This window comes from Eutrigla gurnardus (genome assembly GCF_963514095.1).
Source record: "Eutrigla gurnardus genome assembly, chromosome: 17".
Lineage (NCBI taxonomy): Eukaryota > Metazoa > Chordata > Actinopteri > Perciformes > Triglidae > Eutrigla > Eutrigla gurnardus.
In genome coordinates, this window is record NC_139928.1 from 15197065 (window position 1) to 15220962 (window position 23898).

General features: G+C 40.7%; 1 long non-coding RNA gene across 1 annotated transcript in view; it reads right to left on the reverse strand.

The window, feature by feature from the left end:
* Nucleotides 1-2607: 2607 nt before the first annotated feature.
* Nucleotides 2608-23898, reverse strand: part of LOC311027920 — a 22275-nt gene continuing 984 nt past the window's right edge. The window contains exons 2-6 of the long non-coding RNA XR_014598654.1: nt 23658-23708; nt 21277-21326; nt 18030-18069; nt 12528-12605; nt 2608-2858 (exon numbers count right to left, since the gene is read on the reverse strand). This is a non-coding gene — a long non-coding RNA (uncharacterized lncRNA). The remainder of the gene's footprint in view (nt 2859-12527; nt 12606-18029; nt 18070-21276; nt 21327-23657; nt 23709-23898) is intronic.

Consider the following 23898-nt stretch of genomic DNA (forward strand, 5'->3'; position numbering starts at 1 on the left):
ATGGAGCAAAGTAACAAAACTGTAGAAATACACTAATTTATCACTGATAAACACCCAAACATGTTAAACTATCGAATCAAGGTACTATACATAACAATATTAACAATAACATTAGTAATAGTTAGGTAATGTCATGAGAGAACTCGTGTAGAGACTTATGTGAAATGTGTGAAAAAGCATTAAACAGCATTAAAAATGTGTTACTCCATGTGTAATGTAAGTGGAACTGTTTTATTATTATATGATGAATCAAGGTCTATAAGTGTTGGTAAAATGTACTTTTTCATGAGTTCTTCTGGTTGGAAGACTATAAAAGTTGTGTTGGAAGTTGGGAGAAAACGTTCCTTCCACCACTTTCAAACTACTGCAATGGCATTCTTGGTGAGCTTAAAGTGCATTTACCATTTTATTACATATTAAGTAAATGTTCAATTTTAAAGTATTCTCACATGGAAATACTCAAAGTATTAGTACTTGAGCACAGAGGAAAACAACTTACTCAGCCAAAGAAATGGCCTTGAAAATAGTATTAAAATACTCACAAAACTTTGAACTGATTTACAAGATGGGCTAAACTTTATTGATACCACATTGGGGGCAAATGCAACATCAGAAGTACGGGTATAGATGAGTAACTTAAAATGTAATATGCTTATACATACATTATGCTTGATACTGCATCAACAGCAGAGATATGATTGTTTAAAGCTCCTTGAGAATCAGTTTAGCTGAGTTTATTCCACATTTAGCTCCTTCTTGCCTTTACTGTGCCTCTCCACAGAGGGGAACCACATTGCCAAGAAAGAAAATACATGGTGGTAAAAGGCTAGAGAGAAAAAAGAGGCAAAGTAGAGAGAGGCAGATTATGTTGCAAAGGGTCGGATAAGGGGGTGGACCAGAGGTAAGGGCAGATTGATGAGGTCAGCTTCAAGAAGAAGAATGCAAGAGAAGAGAAAGAAATATGCAAATTGTGTTTATGTGTGTGATGAGAGGAGAGCCAGAGAGAGAGAGAGAGAGAGAGAGAGAGGGAGAGAGAGAGGCTGTCAGTTCAAAAGAGGGAGTGAGAGGCTGAGAGAAAATGACAGACGTGGCCGGAGGAAAGGAAAGGAGCGTATGAGAAAGACAACCCCTGAGAGACTGCACACTGAACCCGCTGCCCCGTCTCAATCCTCCTCCTCCTCCCTCCCTGTATGCTTTGCCATGGTTACCAGACAGGGCTCCCAATGCAGCCAGTTAATGTGTTTTTCAGCAGCAGGAGCGAGCTGGGTACTAATGTGTCTCAGTCTGTCTCCTACACAATCAATGTCAACTGTCCTGGGATGCACAAACACATGGAGGGGCCGAGAGCCAGGGAACACTGAGCCACCCTGGCTGAGTGTCAGGGCCAGAGTCTGAAAGGGGACCGCGTCACTTTCATTTATTCACGTGAAAGCTTTGTTAAGTAGTCGGAAAAATGTGACAAGTTTCATTTGTGTTCTCTGTAGGTGCCTGATATCACATGTCCAGCCTGCATTGATCTGATTTATTTTTATCTCACATTAAAACCCTGACTGGGTGAGAAAAAATGTATCCTACGCTGCGTATATTTTACACACCAGCTAGGCCAGTAATAGAAAACAGCTGATGACGTTTTTTAAACAAAGGTCCTTTTCAGTAGTGGTACAAGTATATATTGGATTCACGTTGTATGTAACAAAAACAACACAAGTTTTCACCGTTTATTGAATTTTATTGTCCTCTTTTCAGTAAATTGACATCCACAACAAATCATTCATCCGTAAAAACATTAAAACGTAGAGCTGCAACAACCAGGTGAGTAATCAGTTATCTTTAAATTAATGTGCAAAATTTTTTATAATTTTAGAGACCAAATGATTAATCGAGAAAATCAAGAAAATTACAAGCAGCTGCAGCCCTATTTTCAACATAATTTCAACAATAATGTGAGGTGCTTTAAAATGTCTACAGATAAATATGCATCGAGGCAACGACACTTGACTTTCTACATGCAACTATCAAACAGTCTCTTGACTACAGGTCCTGGATGATGTCATTTTCAACATCTGTGAACAGATTTACAAATCCCGTGTGAATCATACATCGGGGTCACAACCCTTGGCAGGCTTTTTATTGAACCGTGCAAATGTTCAGCACACAAAGCTGGCCAAAAGGTACTGCCCCCTCAAGAGAACCACGTAGTCTCTTCTCAGCGTTTAATGATGTCTGGAAAATTTGGGGAATTCTCTCCAGATGAGTTCATGCAGTCGCAGCGGCTCTGCAGATTTGGCGTGATTTGCGACACATTTCTGACGTATGCTATAATCTCGTGACTTAAAAAGTACATAACTTCTAATACATTTTATCTCTGTCTGATGACACGAAACATTGTGTTCTCCAGATGCAGGTGCATGCAACTTTGTTCCCAAGGACCTCACCTGTGACCTTTCATATCATCACAGGTTAAGGGTCTCAGGGACAGTGATGCACACTAACATACAATCGGCTGCTTGTTCAGCCTCATCCGCAGGTAAAATACGACACAAATTAAATATTTCTATAAGCCGTCAAATTTGAACATGAAAAAATATATTTCTGTGACGAATATGTTTATTATGGATTATTTTTGTTGGTTCAACTGAATGAGATTATCTCTGGCATTAAACCTACATATATAAATACATGTTTAACGTTTGATAGATAAATAGCATCTTATAGTCCAAGAAAACTAGGATCTAAAATGAGAAAGAGATTAGACGTCATATTATATGGTTACCGTTGCTTTTTTTATCGTCGCCGATGTAGTCCGTCGTTAAATGTTTCGCCTTGGCACGTCTGCACAAAATGGACTGGATCGCATCCTGCAGGAACAGAAAGATTTAGTTAAGAGTACATTGTAAAACAAATAAATATAAATTCTCCTTATTTATCCGTTTGCTTCGGTGTCAGGGCCCGGTTACTGTCTGTCCTCCTGACACAGCCAGCGCCTGAATTCAGTGAAGTCTGTGCAGTAAGACATTCAAATGAAATGCCCCCTGCTGGCAGACAGATAGACAAAGACGCACGTACGCAGAGGAAAATCCTCAAATTTAATGTTTAAATCGAGATTTGCATATGGGATCCTGTACGAGTGTTAAGCTGCAACAGAGCGGTCATACAGTTCATTGACACACACACTCACGATCGACTCTTTGCCTGTGCACATGCATGAAACATCCACAGACAGCTGTGCCCGGAGCCACAGACAACGCTGTCGTCTTATATTTCCTACAGGCCTTGTGATCTCACAGGAGGATTATGCAATCACTCCCCCATGACAAAGACGTTCAGCCTTGAGGGAGTAACGCTGATTTACTCTTCCCCAGACGAAATAAATGTCACACAAGCCTGACACTGCAGATGCCACATGAAGAATATGAGCCAGGGTGCAAAAACAACTGGTACACGGCTGAAAAGCTCCACGCTCATCACATGTAAGTCTGTGCAGACAACCATCCAGAACAATCCCTAACTTACTAAAAATCCGTCTGTGGCCAGGTGCGCACTCATGCAGATAAACATGCGACTCCACAAAGGCACGCGGAACATGAAGTCTTTTTTCTGGCAGGGTGAGAAATTAGACTGCCTCTCTCTCCGTTTCCTCTTTGTCTCTGTGCTTTGAGATGTTTTCCTCTGTCCCAGATTCATGAGCTCCTCTGCTGCTCTCAAATGCACCGGAGACAAAGACCGGAGGAAGAAAACCAGAAGCTAGAGGGGAAAATGAAGACAAGACATATTTTCACGTTAAAAAAAAAAAGAGAATCATTTCAAAATATATGAACATGAAGGGTGGAAACAAATGAAGGAAAGATGGTGGGTGGTCGTGATAAGTGGAAATGCTTGTCTCGATTTGTTAGTCGGCCCGTTGAAGACATCCTTACCTCACCATTTGCCCTTTGCTGGTGTTCCTTACATATGAAGCCATGCACACAGTTGCACTCACATCCGTGTACACATGCATACAACAAGTGCACGTACATAAAATGCGCACACACACACATGAAACACAAACGCGCTCTTACGATGAGTTATTGATCCAATTTTCCCCTTGAGAGAAAAAAAAAGAGCAACAATTAATCCAGTGGTAAAGAAAAATAACGCTTGATAAAACCTATCCTGCCCCATCTTCTCAGTCCTCCTTTTCTCTGAGCGCTCTACTCGGCAGCGAACAGAAAAAGCTATTCCCCTCTCGCTACCCCTCCATCTCTCGCTCTCCTCTTTTTGTCTCTCTTCTTCTTCTATCCCTCTCTCAGGCGCTGTCCCTGGCTCTGTTTTGTGCCTCTTTCCCTCTGCCAAGTCACATCGCTAATTCTCCATGCGATTAGAGTCCGAGCGGGCAATGTCTATGAGGCAGGTACGCCACACACTCACACAGTAAAACACAGGCAGACAATTGCATTGATTCCATTATCTGGTGCGGTACCAACACCCCCACTTTCCCCAACAAGCACCGACAGTGCCTCCATATATGACCCCCTCCTTTCATAAATCTGTGTCACCTACATAGATCACACACAAACAGGGGCGCACACACACACACACACACTTATGCAAGCATGCAGTATCTCCAGCTATCGCTCTTTCTTCTTCTCTTGCCTGAACACTCTCTATCACTGTCCCCGCCTCCCCAAGCCCTTCCCCTCATTTTCATCCCCCCTTCCTCGTCTCTCACTCTCTTTCCCTTTCCCCTCTCTCTCTCTCTCTCTCTCTCCCCCTCTCTAACCCCTTACATTTTTTTTTCCAGGCGTGACGGTACGTCGTCTTGCCCATCTTGCAGTCTACGTTACACGATTCCATGTCTCTGACTGGGTGTCTGTTACTCCGTGGTTGTTTGTGTGTGTTTGAACATTCGTGCATCTGGAGGACAGAGAGTCGATGCGTTCGGAGGGAGGTGCATGCGTGTGTGTGTGTGTGTGTGCATGTCCTTGTGAACCGCTGTGCACTTACGCATCTGTGTGCGAGGGAGTGTATGTGTGTGTGTGGGGTAGGGAGGGGGCTCAAAGACAGAGGCTGTGGATTTTACACAGCATGAGGATCAAAGCCACAGCGAGCCCAAAGGTGATTAACCTCCCAGCCGTTCTGACCACAACGCCTCTGCTCTTCTTCCATATTTCATTAACACAACAGTCTGCTATCTGCACAGCTCATCGCTATCTGCACTAATTCCCAAATACCCTCTATCACACGGTGAGCCATAAGTAGAGCCGTCAGAAATTGTGAAATCACATAGCTGAACTTTTGCATCTTTAACAGAAAACTCCACAAATTACACTTTTTAGTGTGTGTGATAATAAAAAGATTTGTTGTGACGAATCCCAATAAATCACGTGGGTAGGGATATAACACAAGAGAGGAATTAACAAGAAAAAAAAATAACAATTATGTAAGAAATGTCAGTATAACATTTAAAAACAAATGCAGGAAGTGGCCACCATTTGATAAAATAGCAGGTGGGACGGGGTTCTGTTGTGACGGTTGTATTTCCTCTTGAGTTGGAGCAGGCCAGGGAGTCGTTTCTTTGTGTGCGTACAGAAAAGAGCAGTGCTTAGCAGAGATTGCTGATATATGCTCTTTTTTCCCCTCCTTGCTGGAGCACTGCAACGCAATGCGGATACTGAGTGTCTGAGCCACTAGCCAGACACACTGGGGGACAGAGGGGGGTGGGGGTGGGGAGCGAGGAGGGGGTTGGGGGCGCAGGGAGGAGGAGGAGGAGGCGGTAAGCAAGTTCACATACAGCCTCGTGCTTCAGGACACACTGATACGAACGTCTGAGCACACTGTCATTATCTACCATGACTACAGAGAGCAGCAAGCGTGTGCGGATAGTTCAATTTGGAGATTTTTTATGTCAACTGAATGAGTGCACACTGGATTCAAAATTGAACAAAAACTAGAAACCTTTTGCCATAAAATGCTTCATATATGTGTAATATGCAATTAAACCATGGATAAAAATCCAAGGCAGTAACGCAGTTTAAATTTTATATATTCAAACTGTTGAAATCACAATGGGTGGATGTCCTTCCACCCTTTACAGACAGCAAAAACGCCTGTAACGCACAATGAATTTAAATAAAATATGAGTCCTCTAAATGTTGGTTTTCCTGCTTTTAATGTTCCCAATCATATTCCAGTGTTTTTGTGCTAAGAAAGCATGGAGGCAAACAGCTATTGATAGCTGGCTCTATACCCCATTGGACTGCACCAAAAGACAAATCAAAGAGCACTGCAGAGTTAGGTGGGTATATTGACGTCTGGATTAGCTGGACCTCGACAGCGAAACCTGATTAGTATTTCAGAAGTATTAGATTTAAAGTCGGCGCAGAAACAGATTTGCAGCTCGTTTTCAATTAGGGCCATTAAAATTACAGGCTTGAACTTTGTTGGAAAGAAAAATGTTGAATTCTTTTTAGATTTAATAATAGCTCTGATGTCTATGGTATTGACTGCCTTTCGTTTTCTATTGTGCACCACCCAACAGACATCCACCAGACATCAATAAAACAGACCATGAAATTGTAAGAGGTATACGATGTAACAAAAAACATGTTTCTAAGGTATGACAAAGCAAATTCTATATTACATCTAAATACACGTCTTTGTACTACAGCCCTAACAATTTTAAGGATTTATGTTATTACTTTGCCATGTTTAATAACATTAATTAGACTTTCGCAGGTCAAATAGTTAAAATTATTTAAATGTTTGCCTGTGCTATTAATAAAGTCAGTCCTTTCTGTCCTTTTTCAGGTCAGTCTTCGTACTTACCACTCCAAGAGGCACGTCCTTCAGCTGAAGTCTGGGCGACACCGCAGGGAAAGCTAGAAGGTTGTACAGTTATCTCCAGGCTGTTTATGATGCGAAACCATACAACCAACTACCTCACACTGCAGAGCACCGGAGCAGGGTCAGAGCTGGAGGCTCTTCTTCTTCTTCTTCTTCTTTCATGCACAGTCTTCTGTATCTTTTACTTCTGTCTGTCTTTGTCTGTTTTCTATCACATGTCCCTCCCTTACGTCTCATTTCATTCATAATGTATGTATTATGTATGAAGCTATGTTTCAGATTAAAATAAAAAAAAGATAAGAGAAACTTTGGTCCGTGGCCCCAATGTTTAATATTGTGATACTGTTGGAATTTCTAGAAATAATAGCTAAGAGTGGTTGGCTAACCTCACTATAAGCATTTTTTGTGGACTTGTCTCCCTCTTGTGGGTAGACGCAGTACATAGACCACCCCCACCCCCCTCCAGAAGCCAAGGCAGACCTTTACTGTCTCTGAATACAAAGACAAGCACTTAACCTGCAGTTGCTTACTGTAGGCGTCTGCCTGACCTACTTCTGCAAGAGAGCTAGTGGAAACTTCCTTATCCTCAAAGACGCGTTTCAGCACTACTGAGCACAATTCACTGTCATTCGGAGGTTAAAATGGAAGACTCCTCTTCTGTTTTCATTTCACTGAACCAATAGTTTAGATTCCAGTCGTGTTATGGTCTCTGAGGAAGGATGAGATTAAATATCACACCTTCGGATGGTTGAGGGAACACACGTCTTTTTCACTTGTCTACTGGTCGTATTTTAACTCAGAAAATATTTAGCATTTTTGCTGTAAAACGATTGACCGATTAATCAACTCATAGTATATATGATATATATTTAGGCTTGCTTCAATTTCAAGTATTTTATAAAATCATTCATGTGAAGATTGAAGAATACTAATTCTACCAACTTCTGTTTTCCACTGCATTCTTATAATTTGGGATTATTAATTTATATATCTCACTGCATGTCATTTTGATTCATAATGGCATCATTTATTTTTAATCAAGTCTTACTTTCATAAAAATCTAAACAACATCATATTTATATATGTGTCTGTCTATATTGCCTTATTTTCTGCCCTAATGGCGTTTTGTGTCTTCGAGGCACTTTGAATGGCCTTGCTATTGAGAGGGCTATAAAAATAAATGGGTCTTCCCTTGCCTATGCTTCAATTGAAGTCATTTCCAATGGGGAGATGTTTGTAATTTTTCAAAACAATCAGCAATCGTGAGCATGTGGCTAGTTGTGCAGAGTTGTGTTTGCAGACTCTTTTTTCTTTTACCAAAAGTGTGCTCCATCGTCACCATTTGTATGATTATCACACATCATCCCCACACGACTTACTAACTAATGTCTTCCTGGTTCATCGAGCGAATACCTCTACCCTAAAACCTTTGTGCTCTCCCTCTCTGTCTCGCGTTGACTTTGACACAAAGGTAAAATATTCTTTGAAAAGCTATGCTACTTAAAAAAAAGCAACACTGGATTGGAGGGGGAGGAGTATCAACAAGTGTTACCTAACAGAGTAGTGGCTATAGTGAATAACACTCCATTGCCCTCGGGTCTTAATATTTGCAAGGGCAAACAGTGTGACAGTGTGAAGCACCCTACAGACTTGAGCAGTGCTGCAGAGAGGCCAGTTAATGATGTCGGCAGAAATGACAATGCATGCTTTCAGTCGTATAGGCTAAATATGTGTGAGTGTATGAATGAATGGAAGAATGAATGAATGTGAGTGACTCAATGTATGTACTTGAAATGTTGCGTTTTCTAACCGTAAAAAAAAAAGCTAAATGTAATGCTTTGTGCAGTTAATGATTGCCGGTGTGTTTATGTACTTTTGGCCTCAGCAGAATCTCAGGAATGGCGTCAGATATCTTGACACATTAAAACATTATAAGACGACTTGCACCGTTTAATAAGGTATTCTGGGTAATGCTTATATCGGTGCAGTGAAGAGCAGTTTCCTATATAAGAAAGAGGATATAATGGGTGAGTAATTGGTTGAAAATATGGAGTAACAGCACAATGCAGACAATCTCTTTCACACTCCATAAATGATGAGGCGCACCCACACATTAGACATCTAGCTGAGGTGATCTCCTGCAAAAAGCACCAAATTGGCTGTTGTTTGCAGTCAATGGCTGTGTTTTGACACTCCTCTTGTGTGCCTCAATGACTCATTGATTACTTTATAGCAGCTCTGCAGCTGAGTTGCTTGGCATCCTATTCAGCTTGGTCAATGCACCAAAAACACAACCTTGGGCGTCTTGGATGACTGCAGCCTCAGTGTCAAAGCTGGACTCAAAAGTGGTAGAACCCTGATACATCGAAAAGCTAACGGACTCTATTATCTGCCAGGACCAATATCATTTAAATATGTATTGCATGGCCTACGTAAATGTGTATAAGATAATGAATGGCTGTGTTGGGTCTTATTCAATTAACACTATGAGAATAAAAGTGATTTGTAATCAGTCTTGAATTAAATATTCAATATCTAACCATTATTAAATGAAAAATGAGCCAACTAAGTATGAACTTCAATTGGTACGGCTGCACCATATGCTTAATAGAGACATAGAGTCTTTTTTTTTTATTGGCCAACTTCCAAATACAAACCCATTCACCTCGCCTCTCTCCACTGCCCTCTGCCATGCTAAAAGCCCACCCTCCGCCTACCCTTCGTTTCCTTTCTTTGGCTGTCCTTCGCCTCTCTTAGTGCCTCTTATTTGTCCCCCATCACTGAACATTTCAGGCCTCAAAATCTTTTACAAGTTTTTTCTTTTCCTCAGACAATCTCACTCGTTCATACCACCTAAGTCTCCCCCCCTTGATCCTCTTGATTCTGCTCCTCCCCTTTTAAAACCTCTCCCACCATCTCATTCGCAGTCGGATCACGCATGAATGCGGCATGGTTGTGCCAATGCCAGCTCTTTGCCAATCTGCCTGGGTGTGTTTGTGTGCCAATGTGAGTCTGGTGGGATGCCCCTGCACTGGAGGCCAGGGTGGTGCATTAGCCTGAACCGAGGCTGGTGTCGGGTCAGGTGAAGCTTTGTGGGGATTACAGTTCGGCCTATTGAGAGAGTGAAAACAAATTAATCACGCTGAGCCAAAGTATATATCTAGGTACGCGGAATTCATCAAAATATTAATGAACCTCAAAACTGAAAGAAAACAAGTTGCACTCCCACTGCATTACGATAATCCCCAAGATGTCTATTTAGGGAAATTATTTGAACAAGATGAAAATTTGACTAATTTGCAAATACCAAGCTGGCCACAAAAAGAAGGGCTATTGCAACAGAATACTGAAGAAGAAGAAAAAAAAACAGAACTAAATCAATGTATTTCAATGAGATCTGTCAAAAATGCCCTGTTGTTAATAAATTCCAAGTGGCTAATTTCATTAAAGCCAGTTTTTACAGCAGGCTTGTAATAGTGTTTATGTAAACCTCTCAAATTAAATTTAGCCCTAATTCAGTTTGTTAATTGAATTCAAGTTGTTGTTATCACTTCCAATAATGACTCTGGGATATGGATTATCATGCACATGATCATCCTGGTTTAATCTTGCCTAACAACAGCTGAGACAATACTGAGCAAATGATTAAAGCCTTATTTCTTTTCTATTATCTGAGGGAAATATCTGAGCCATGGCTTTTCCATTAAGATTACAATAACTCTTAAAATGCTCAAGTTGGAAAGAGGGTTTAAGACTGACAGTTAAAGCACATCATTTGTGACATTATTCAAGAAAAACAGTTTATTTCTTTGTGGAAAATTAACAAATTAGTTCCAGTCTCTAGTTTACAAATTGTCAATTACAAATACTACAGATTGTCACTCTGAACAACAACTACTTGTGGAATCTGAAAGGTTGTTTCACCTAAATTAAATGTAAAATGCATGGGAATCAATCCCAAGATTAGAGAGCATTGGAGACATTAAACCAACACTCTTTTTGTTCTACAATCTTCAATATAAATATACATTTTAAATATCAAATGAATGTGAAATACATTCAATTCAACAACAATGTCAGAGGAAAGCTATCAAATGGCAAACAATGACTTACTGGAGAGGTAATGAGAGAAGATAAAAGCACACGTCTGCTAAGACATTTTGTTCAATTAAATACAAACCTTTTCCTTAAAACATTTAAGCTCTGTCGTCAAAGGCAAAACAAAGACTTCTGGTGAATCTCCACCACTCATCGTCTTTGAGAAGTGACGCACAGAGACTACGGCGCCACCCAAACAATGAAGGGGCACGGAGGAGCGAAATCTGCCCAGTGACAGCAAATAAACTGTTAGCCACAGCCATGAATCATCTGGCGAGTGCCAGCTCAACAGGAATGCAGGCCTCAGACAGCAGTTCTCAAACTATGGGTCAAGGATCGCTGATGGTCTGCTTGATTTTACGGAAGGGCACAAACTGTTTAGGAAAAGATTATAGTTTCTCAAATAATATAAAGAGAGAGTCTTCAGTAGAGTGTGATCATAACTATCCCATTTGTATTTATAAGAAGTCATTTAAAGACCAGGAAGGACGACTAAATTTACTTGCTTCTCCTATGTCTCCCCCCAAAACTGGGTCGGAACCTGTGTAGCGAGGACCTGGATCTGAGCTCCCCATCGATGCTAATGCCCCTCTACAGTCAGATTACAGCTTGGTGAAGGGCCAGGAGAAGTATCCGCTACTTACAAACTGTAAATTATTACTTCTTTCCAGATAGAATGAGATTCTGTGGTGCAATTTCTCCCAAACCCCCCTATTTCGCTCTCCTCGTACCTTATTTACAAAGGCAGAAAACGTTGCCATGGGAACACACTACCAGGCAACCTCAGCGGCTTGGCATGATGCCCAATGGTTGCTAGGGCACTGCTGTTAATGGCTATTGGGTAGTGTCGGCCAGTGTGTGTGTGTGTGTGTGCATGATGTCCTAAATATATGTGTGCATGAGTAGGAGAGGAGAAAGTGTGTATATCTGTGTGTGTGTGTGTGTGTGTGTGCACAAATTTGCACACTGCCCACAGCTTGTCTAAGTTTTAAAAAGGTATGCTAACAATTTAATCTTCTTATTTCATAATGAGGGTGTTAAAATGTGGACAATATATAATTATCTTCAATAATGTCGACCCTTTTGAGTAGGTTTTTTTGGGGGTTGTTTGACTGTATTGATGGGAGGCAGCTGTTGTTTGCTAAACCTGCTAATATATAAATATATAAATAATATATATTCTTGGTAGAATTTGTGATTGTCAAAGAGAACGGAAATGAGAGAGAGAGCACTGCTTATTATGCAAGCAGTTGCATGTGAGTCCCATATGCAATTATGTTGAATAACATACATTATGGCTCTGCAATTTAGTCTTTGTTCAACAGGTTGTGGTAGCTAACAGTCGGGAAGTAGTCTCTTCATAGTGGCGGAGATATAACAGTGATGCTTAAATATGTATTGTCAAGAAGATGAAAAATTTGTTTTATGATAAGAGTACAAAATAAAGAGACTGTTTGAGAAGAAAAAGAGGCAGAGACACATGGAAATGCTACCATTCTGCATCACTAGCTGTGAGCCCAAGCTGTTTGCTCTCTCTTTCATTTCAGCCACATTCAACGACTTTGTTGGTATAAATGGAAATATACAGATGTTGCCAAAGCATTTACCTCACAACCAGGATCTAGTTTGAGGTTTTTTCCCATGGCTCTCTTCTCACTGGCGAGGTTTGGTTGACCACGGCATTCCTGAAATGAGCAAAGCACCATGAGGATTATTAGCATACCACAGGACAGGAAGGGGAACATCAATAAACATATTGAGCTATGAAGTTGGGATAAGTAAATAAATAAAAGTCAGCCACCCAGACACAACCTTATCTGGGCTTTTATCCAAGCCACACAGTCGTGCGGTGCCGTTTTCAACAAAAACCACCCTGGACTCAAGTATGAAAGAATACTACGAGATAATTAAACCATAATGGACCAATCCCTGATTAAGAGATGAAGCACTCTGTGGAACAAAGGAATGAATAGAAACGCAAGAAGTTCTGACGGAGGAAGCATCAAACATGGTGTGCGGAGTATGAAATGGATTAACAAAGTGGGAGAGATAATGGTGGGAACGAATCCTTTGCCATCAACAAAGCATGAATGAGAGGGTGGTACAAAAATACATGTAGAGCGGAGACGGTTAAAGTCAACGGTGATGAATAATACATTAATAATGCTGGAAAACATAATTTGACATCGTAAATTAAACAGCAGTGAGCCAAACGAATGCAATAATTATGACATTGCAACGCAGTGAAAGACAACAGAGAAGGAGATGAGAGGCTTTTGTTGTTGGTGTGCACTCATTAATTCCCACATGTTTACGTGTACGTGTATATATATATACTGTATATATATATATATATATATGGGTCTCCGTGTTCCTGTCTGCATGCACTTAGGGAGAGCAAGTATTGCCTGTGAGCATCTTATCTAGAACTATCTAGAGGAAACAGCCTTTCCCCTTGTGTCTCTTTCCACCGGCCCTTTGAACTCAAGCCGCTGCTGGAGATGTAGTCTGACTGAGCACAGCACGTCCTGAAAGGAGGTCAGAGGGCAGGAAAAACAGTCTGGTGTCATGGCAACTTGATGCCACCAACCAAAAAAACTTGGAGTGGTTAATGGGGCCCCAGGAAAGGCTGGTCAACCTGCCAGAGCTTATTGAGGAGGATAAGGAAATTAAACATTGAGCATTCAATTAAAAAGCTGGTGTTGTTGTTTATTTTTGTTAATGTCAATGAATTGCCATGAAAAGATTAGAGCAACACCAACTATGAATTTACCCTGGTGACAATAAATATTTCTGACGTAGCTAAAATCTGATACATTTTCTTTTTTCAGAGTTACATTGTTGTCCAAAAACAGCAGGGATGCCAACGCAGGGGTATCCGGGAAAAAAAACGCATGGTCATCTGACGAAAATGTTTAACCTGGCCAAACATTTTACTGACCAACGTCATCCTAATCATCCATCCAAAATGCTGTGGTGGCATGCTTTGCTGTCACATTGTTGATTTTAGATTTTATAGGTAACGGTAAAATATGGAAATGGCAGCTCTATCCTTTCAATATATTAAACACACGTTCATGTTTTATTTCTGATTAACTGTGATTTTTATTGAGGTTTTTTTGCTCTTTTATTCCATACAATATAACCCATTCTTACATTCTTCTGTATTCATTATGATGCAGTTTCTGGAAAGCCCATCAATGAACGTAGCCTTAAAATTGACTGACTTCATTTGCTAATTTTATTCTGAATACTATGACGGGCTATCAAGAAATACACAATTACTGCCACGAATGACACCTCGACTCGCATACCTCCCTGAACAATTGCCATCAAACTGAATTAATCTCATTTGTTGTACTAATGTCTGGAGTATGAGTCAGAAAAAACCCAAGAAATAAACTGCGGTTGTAATTGTGATGCCTGCAGGTGCCAGCCCTTGACTGCCTGTGTTTTCATCTCACTCCTGAGGTGTTGGATCAATATAGAATCCAGGTTTATTTGTATGTCATTAGTTTGTCTGATGCTCATGCTGACACCTCTCCAAACCTTTGTGTTTTCTGAAATCGCTCAGATGAAGAGTGTGTGATTGCGGGTGTGTCTGTTTGCAGCGTGTGTGTATATTGCCTTCCAATCAGTTCACGTATAACAGGTTACTAAATTAGCATTTTTAGCCTTTTTTTCTTTGCGTAAATGTGTGTGCAGGTATGAGACTTGTTCGAGACGCACATGTGCTGCATCCGCACGGGTGCGCGCATGGTGTGTGTCCTTGTGTTTGTTCAATGCGGCAGAGGGTGGAGTGGCGGATCAATAGGAAACAAATGAATTCAGATCAATATTAAACCAGGGAGTGAAGGAGAGACTGGAAGCGAGTTAGTGGGGTGTTGCACCACAGAGGAGAAGGAGAAAGGAGGAAGAAGAGGAGGAGGAGGGGTGTTGGAAGGTTGCAGAGGTGATGTGTTAGCAGCAGCACAGCGACTAACTATACACTTGGGAAAGACCACTCAAACCTCAGTGAGGTCATTGACGGTGAAAAGGGATGCTTAAGCGAGGTAGAGAGAAAACAGAGAAGAGATATGAGCATTCCTGCATCACTGCTGGTGCTTAGTGCACATTAGTAGTGCTTCTTTTTCTTTCTGTCACTTTCTTTATCTCTATAGAACCTTTCCTGGTTATATTCATTTTTCTTCTTTTCATTTCACTTCATTGTATTTTCGTTTTTTTCATGGAAAGCCCTTTAAATGGTGTTTTCAAAAAATAATGCCCGTATAAAAAATGTTAACCTCACTTTTTATCTAATATTTCCCATTTTTAATCTTACTAATATTCTTTATGTTTGTAATGCTCTATGTAGCTGTCAAGAATCAACATGTTTATATTTTCCAAATGTTTTATTTACCCATTTTTAGTATAATTTCCTAATTTCCTTCTCACCAATGATAAGATTTAAAATCTCAGGCTAGCGAAGATTAAATTGTGACCTTTCCACTTGAACTCCCAGTTGGAACTCGACATTTACAGCCAAATCTTTGAGGACGGCTCAAATAGGAGTGAGCTAGTCTCAATGCTTTACTGAAAAAGTTTTGGATAATAATAAGACAATCTTACTCGATGTTAGTAGGGCGACAAAAAAATGATTTTCATTGTCGCTTCATCCATTGCTGAAATATGATACACCGGTCAACTGTATTCGTCTAGACTGTGTGTGAGAAATCACCGGAGATTTCATCGGGTATCATATTTCTACTGTTGAGAATATTATCTTGAGCTGTGCAAATACATAGGCGATGAATTGCAGCAGTATCGATATCATCCTCTTGGACTTTTTCCTTTATGAAAGCTGGAGTGCGGAATTTTTTTCTCGCCCCTCTGGCAGTGACAGTAATTACTCAAACACTGTTGATGCACGCTCGAAACGTACGCCTGCAGATGAGCTCGCTGCATCTCCCTCACCCCCAGGAACGTTTGTCCTCGCCGTCGTTAACATTATTATAAAAATCGAATTCTTACTTTGAACGGCAAGTTTCTTTTTTTATCTGGAGCATTCACTCCGTAAACTTTTCTTGGATGCTTTTTAGGATTTCCAACCATAGCTTCGGGCATACTCCTAGCTGCTGCTCCCCTACTCCCCTTTAACTCTGTGTCAAATATATCTGTAAAAGTCCTGCACTCCAACTTTAAGTGTTTGTGTGTATACATAACGATTACTATTTTTGCTACATTGGCTGTATATATCGTTCATTATCTCAGGTCCATTTGTTAGCATCTGTTTATTGGTGAGATGTAGCATACCAGAGCAGTGAGTTCTGCCTATGCTGGATATTTATTATTATATTTATTACTATAGATTCTTTTGCTTAGGAGCATTGCCTTGAAATTACAGGATCGCTGAGCTTTCAATATCTGCACATCTCTCGGCAGTGAGATCAAAGACATCAGAGCCATTTGGGAGTCGGAACTGAATGAGACTTTGAAGTGATGGTGGCGAAAACAAACACATCGATGCTGAGTGCTTGTAAACGGGCACTCTCCACTTCCAGCACAAGGTTCCTCAGCTCTTAAGATAGATTTCAATGATAAACGCCTCATTTAACTTTAAGTGCAATATCTCTGAAGACAAAATAGCGCATGCTGTAAATGATATTGTTTAATTGAAAATGGATACCTATAGCTGTGCACTCCCCCAGAATTCACTGTTTTGCTTTGAAGCATGAATGGCGGTGGGGACACTAAATACTATCACATGGCTGTTCATTGGCAGTTTTATCTTTGGTGGACTTTGGGGAGAAATTACATTAAATACAACAGGCACTTTCATTTCTTTGTCATCAGCGATGCGATTAGGTTTTATCTTATTGTTGACAATATGATAAGCTAAGGAAACCACTGTGTACAGTCACTATTTTTACTATTCCGGGGGAAGATTTGACTGCAACAACAATTTAGATATGGAGTAAAATACTACAGAAGTATGTGGGGGATGGCTAAGTAACCAGGTGAAATATAATGTTGTAAATGTTATTATTCAAATTCTACAACAGTGGAATTATAACGCTGAAAGCATTTTACGTTATGACATTGTGATTCTGCTCTCCTGTCATTAAAAATGCATAATGAAATTGTCATCATTCTAATCATCAGGGGTTTAACTGTGATTAATTAAACAACTGTAGGGTTGCAACTAACAATTATTTTCAATATCAATTAGTTGGTCAGTCTCGGAAATGTCAGAAAAAAAGTGAAAACTGCAGATCACAGTTTCCTAGAGCTTGTTTTGTTCAACAGTCCTCAATCCAATTCAATTAAGTATCATAGGAGGCTGAAATAAACCTTATATTCAGATTTTAGAAGCTGGAACCAGTGATTCTTTTCATTAAAATGGAAATTAATTTTTGCTTGTTGTGTAAATTCTAGATTAAATGTTAGTATGGCACCTTCTACAACCACATAATCAGTATTTTGGCCGTGGCCATGACTGTAGCAGACATTGAGAATTTTTCTCCCTTCCTTTCCTCAAAGCAATAATTCTTCTATCAGCCAGTTTTAGATCAGGTCTTTCAATATGTGTTTCTGCTACATAAATGCTACTATTGCTTTAGATGAATCTATTTATAAATTGCATATATTGCAGCACCCATTGGACACACTGGAGCAAAGGACGGACGGGGTTGCAGAGAGAGGAGTTTCACCCAGCGACAGCTGCCTTCTGAGTCAATCAGACTTGAAAATTTGAAGACATGGAGAACGTCTGAAGAAGCGAGTTCAGCAGTCCTTCAACTACATCACTGTCACTCATTTCACCCATGTTGAACTCACTATAATTTTCACCTTTTGCAATATTTCTAACAGCAACTCGATTGTTTTGTCAGTCAGTTTTTTATCCTTAATTCTTGACTATTTACTTTTTAAAAATAAGATTTCTTAATATAAGGAAAACATTGCTGCCCTAATGGCAGATTGATTGAATTGTTGACTATTTGACTAACGACACATCGACATTTTTTTTCTTTCAATGCAAAGACTCATTTTGTTTGATAGAGGTAAATCCTCCAGAGAGACAGACAGACAGACAGACAGACAGACAGACAGACAGAGACAGTGAGAGATACCTGAGGCAACGATGTAGAACATCAACTCCAACCAGACAGTCTGTTAAAAAAAAAAAGAGGCATGGAGAGGCAAACATCACTATGTGTCTCAGCTTCTCTTTCTGTCTCTCCTCTTTAATCTGAAAGCCTCCCCCCCCCCTCTCTCTCTTTGTCTCTCTGTCTTTCTCTCTGTCCCCCTGAGCTGTGTTCTGTGTGCTCCATCCCTGCTTCTCTCCTCCTCCCTGCCTCTAATGTGCTTTGGCGTGTGTTACCCACGGGTGCTTGCGCGCTGCTGCTGCCGTCCTAAAGCCGGGTCAGGAGGGGCAGCTGAAGCGGTGCGATGCTGTCTGTGACATCATCAGTCACTGCTATTACTCACGTCTCACCTCCCCTCACTGTCTGAAACTGCCAGGGCTTTAGGTGCTTGGTAGTGGGCCGAGCGAACACACACATGAAAGAAAACACGCAGTTACAGACATGTTGTCGGGTATAAATAAAATAGCATTTGAAATGCTGAAAATCCAATTTGGAGACTCACACATAGTAGCGAATGAAAGCATTTTATTGTTGCGTGCACCTTATTACAAGCTAGGACTAGTTTCTGAAATGTTGAATATATTGAATTAGACTCTTCACTTAATAATTCAGTCTTAACATGACTACAAGAGGAGCCTGACATTACAGTTAATAATTTAACATGACAGAATCGTTACTATGGTACAGTGTCAACCAAGGTTAAATGTGGAATCTTTGTTAATGTGTTAGGTACTTTCACTACTGGTTAATTTGTCAATTCCTATTTTTCAATTAATCAAGTTAGTTTAGCTGATAATAATGTTTAGAAAAAAAATTTAAATCCATTTTTCCAAAGCTTAAATTCTTTAGATTGCAAACTAGACTAAGAAATCCAGCAAATGCTAATTTTTGCTTAAAAGATGACTTTAACAATTGATAAATTAGCAAAATGGTTGATAGTTTTACTGTCTATGACTTGTATCTTTTAATATCTTCTCTGGAATTCAAATTGCTTGTTGGGACTACATGACGGGATGACAAAACAGTCAATATTCTAGTATAATATCAATAAATCGTTCCGCTGTGGCGTGCTGTCAATCACAGAAAAGTGTGTTAAAATTATTATTTCTCACCATTGTTATGATGTCCTAATATGGAAAAATCACAACGATCTCTCACTCCAGTAAAGTGAAACAATAAATCACGAACATTTGTTCTCGGTATTCTACAAGTAATTCATATATTTATGGATGTGGATAACAGACGTACAAGAGAATCTCCAGATGTGGCCGCCGATACCCCTCAGCATGAGCACAGCCTACATCTGTGTAAAAGGAAGAGGAGGAAACGTGCTTCCATTCAGTGAGCATGTGTGCGAGGTTCACACTGTGTCAAATCGCCACATCTGCCATCAGCGGAAACAGTGCTGTACCCGGGGGTCTGTCTGTCACCCATACTGTCAGCCAATGAAGAGGTGAGACTCCGCAAACTCCTCCACGAAAGAATACAGATAGCTGGTATGAAAAGCCAGGGAACGCACCGTATAAATCATACATGACCAGCACCGCCAGGCACCATATGCATGCTACAGCGCTACATTAATAACAAGCATGCCAGTGTCATATACACAAGCATATAGAGAATGTATATGTCTACGTCTTTTTTGTCTCACTCCCTAGCACTCCCGCCATTCCTTCTTCTTAAAAGCACCTGCAGCACTGAACTGTGCCACAGAATAAGACAGAGAGGGAAAGAGACACATAATACAAAAAAAAGATAGGAAGGTGAAGGGTTGGGGAATGGATACACCAAAATGGCAGAATAATGACGCTTGGAGTATAAATACCTGAAGGCATGAATATTTGAACACGAAAAAAACACGAGCTAAAATTGCACGGGGACAAATAAAAGACAGAACGAAGAGTGGGGGGAAAACATGCGGCAAAGTAGGACAGCAAAATAGACGGCGTGACTGAGAGCAGACAGATTAACTAAAAGAGACAAGAGAAAGACAGGGGCAAACAAAGAGCGGGGAGGAGGAACAAAAGATGAAATGATCGAAAAAAGGAGGAGAGCGGAAGGGGAGAAACAAGGACAGACTTGGAACCAGACAGAGGAACGCGGTGACAGAGAGAGAGAAAGACAGGCGGGCAGAATTAGAAAACGACAGAGGAGGGCAATGCGCATGCTAAAATAGGTGGCAGACTCTCGTCAGTGCAGTGACCTAGTCGCGCAAGACTGAGGAATTCTCCCTGTCGACCCGAACACATTCCTCCGGTCCTCAGACGTTAACCCATGCCGTACCGCCAAATATCCAATCTCAAATATTACACATGGGTGGTTGACGTGACGCTCCATTTTCGTGTTCGCAGTGCATGCTACCGACCCTATGCCGCTTACGAGGGAGCATTAACGTTTCCCATTTTGAGCGGGTGCTGCGAATTAATCTGGATATTGAATAAATGACCTGCAGTGTATTTACAAAGCTATTTCTGACAGTGGACAGCAAACTGCTCGAGTCCTCTGAGCAAACACCTTCAACAAGAATGGAAAATATCTGGTAAAGCGCACAGCTCATCTCGGCTCTGAATCAATGGTCTGTGTGTGCACAGTGCCCTGCGAAAACACATTGTGAAAATATCGAGGCAAGAAGGGCTCTATTGTGTCGCAGAGGCAGAATGTGGCTCTTATTCTCCGGCTGCTGGACCGACCGGGGGCATGGGGGTGACATCAGCACAAAGACAAAAATGTAATGTGAGGCATCTCCAAAGCTAGCTTCTAGGCTAGACCACAGGCCGCTCTTTATACCAGCACTCTCACTTTTCAGTAACATCTGATAATCGGGACGTGACCAACAGATGACCCCCTCCACTTGTTGCTTACTAAGATAAGTCACAGCCAACAGTGTGACACCAAACTGACTCGGAAAAAGGCGTGCCAGCAAAATGAAAAATGGTCTGCTAGCCGCTTTCACGTAGGCCCACGTTTAGCACATAGCTGTGAGGTTAATCACGACAGAATGACTCAGGGAAGAGTAATTCAATTATTCTGATGGTGCATCGACATTTCGATCGGGCCACAGACTAAAATGGCTGACCAAGTGTTCCTGACTGCTGAGTGCCATTAAGCAAAACGCTAGTCAGTAAAGCACTTGATTTGACTAAATCCTTGGAGATGAACATAAAGTGCAGAATCTGTTACTTATTCTGGAGCCTTTTTAATATCATTTAATGTACAGTAGATCTTTCCTTACCTTAGAAAAATGACATCTTGAAAACATTCAGATTGTCGCAGGGGCTCAACCTTAAAAAAAGAGACATACATTTACATTATTTGTAATGCAATTACTTTGTAAATATTCAGGATTTATTTATGATTTGATTTATGCAGTGCTTTTGGATTATGTTTTGTCTATTAACTAGCCTGAATCCAGCCCCATTCTTCCCTTTAATTCACCTAACCCTTAATCTATATTTAACCATATTTCAAGATCCTGTTAATCCTCCACTACATTATATTTCATTGCATTGTATTTGCATTTCGCACCAAACATGTTAGGCTGTTGTACTAGCACTAGTCAGGTTCCAGCTGGGAAAACACAAATTCAGCAGCACAAATCCAAACCTGCTACACACAATGACAGCTTGCATGGGAATTCCTGAGGTCTGTTCGATCCATTAATGTATGCTGCGGTTGGATGTCATCAATTATGAATGAGAAACATGTGAGATTCACAGAGAGCTGCTAGTGAATCATGGGTCATGGCTGTGGATCACAGTACCATGAATACATACTACGTGAATTTATAGAAGTTATTCAGTCAGATATACGTTAGTTTCAGGAAGGCTAAGGGTAGTTTTAAGCAAACTAATTATCCAATTAGAGGATTGTATCAGAGATTAGTATTTTGAGTAGATTAAGGACAGTATTTATCTAAAAAAAGGAGGAGTTCTGTCAAATTACATAGGGAAATAGAGCCTGCAGCAAACTGTTCCTACTATAGATGAGTTTATTCTATTTCCTCAGCCTTTAGGTGTCAGGCACTTAAGTCCATATGTGTGAGTACTGCGGTATCTTTATGCAGCCGGGGCCTCTTCCCCTTTAAGGCCCAGAGTGTGTTGACCCTGCCAGTGAGTTCATACCATAAGCAGACCCATATAGCTTCTCCTCCAGAGTCTCTGATCACGACCCTGCTGAGCTGCCGCCTCAGTTATGTAAGATTACATAACACCGGGTCTGTCTGAGTAATATTTCATAACCTGGGGGTCCCCCTACACTGACATTACCATTAACTCCCCTCTGGAATGAAATAAAAAGGTGCTAGGTTTGGCAACGTAAAAGTCAAATTTGAAAACAAATAGGATCACGTCAATGGCTCTGGGGGAATTCATCTCTCCTAAGCTTCCTGTGTCTTTCACTGAAAATCGCAGACGCTTGGTTCATTTTAACATCAAAGACATTTCCCTTCATTTTCTTGAGAGCTACAGTGGAGGCCACGCAAAGGTCGAGCCTCGGACGCCACTCAACAAAAGCGTTCCCCACCCTTTGCTTATCATAGAAAGCAGTGATGCTATATGCCCGTAAATGTCCTATCATTGTGTGTTAATCGAATCATTGCATATGAATTAATTCAGCACATTTAGACATTGAATAGTATAATGAAAACTAGGCCAGTTACTGTTAACTATACAATTAGCCAAACCCCCTTTTTTTTTTACCCGTATCTGCAGTACGTATTTTTGAAAAACATTTTTTTTTTTAATCGAAACTTTTTTGAACGACATGGCCGACATAATTTCAATAACCTCTCTTCAGTCACAGAGAAGATAAACGGAGATTTGAAACCAGACAAAAATGACAGAAACGAGCACAAACAATCAAAAGGTGTTTCAGCACTTATCGTTTAAAGTAACACACTCACACACCAAACAAAAAAAAAAAAAAAAAAAAAAACGTTGCCGACGGAGGAACACACACACAGCCCACGGAACAATACCGATGTACAATCTTGGATTCAGATAACAACCGTGGCAAGTAGAATATGTGGGCCGAGATAACAGGGGGCTATGTAAATAAAAAACAGAGCAGACAGATATATAACAGGAGAGGAAAAAAGAAAAGGTAAGAGATGCCAGGAGATATCTGAGGCCGATACCGCAGAAGAAAAGGGTATACTCAATGGCGGTTACCGCAGATAGACTGCAAATGGATGATAGCAGACTTGTGATATATATCGTTTCCATCTACCTTTCAGGCCCGCTGTACTTACTGTACAATCATCGACATCTTTACATAGCAGAGTACGGACATGCAGTCATTAGCTTTACCTGTAACTTCCCCACATCATACAAAAGTAATCTCCCAAATGCGCAGGTTATAAAAATAAAATAACTTGCTGAAAAGAACTCCAGTGTGATACGTAGTTTACGGCCTGGAATAAAGTCCATCCATATCTTTTGCCGAAACCGAACCACATCGTGGACTGTGGGTTTTGTCTTTAGGCAGACCAGCACATAGATTGGGGATACCCGGATGAACGGATGGAAGATGGGATAGAAAAAGGGGGTAGAAGCATGGGAGGAGTGAAATGTGCAAGGAGGGAAAAAAAAAAAGAAGAAATCTTGCAGTACTTACAGTGTTTTTAACTCTCTGTTTCGCCATATTCAAACACATCACCTTTCGTTTCTGTGAATTTTACAACAAACACAATTGCACAATCATTTCATGAAATTGAAACATGAAACGCGTTTGTACGCATGCGTGAGCAGGAGTGACCGTCCGCCACTGCCGGCTCCGTTAACTCTAAATCACACCCCGATATACTAACATGCACATGCACACACACACAGATACACATGACTAATACAGATAGATA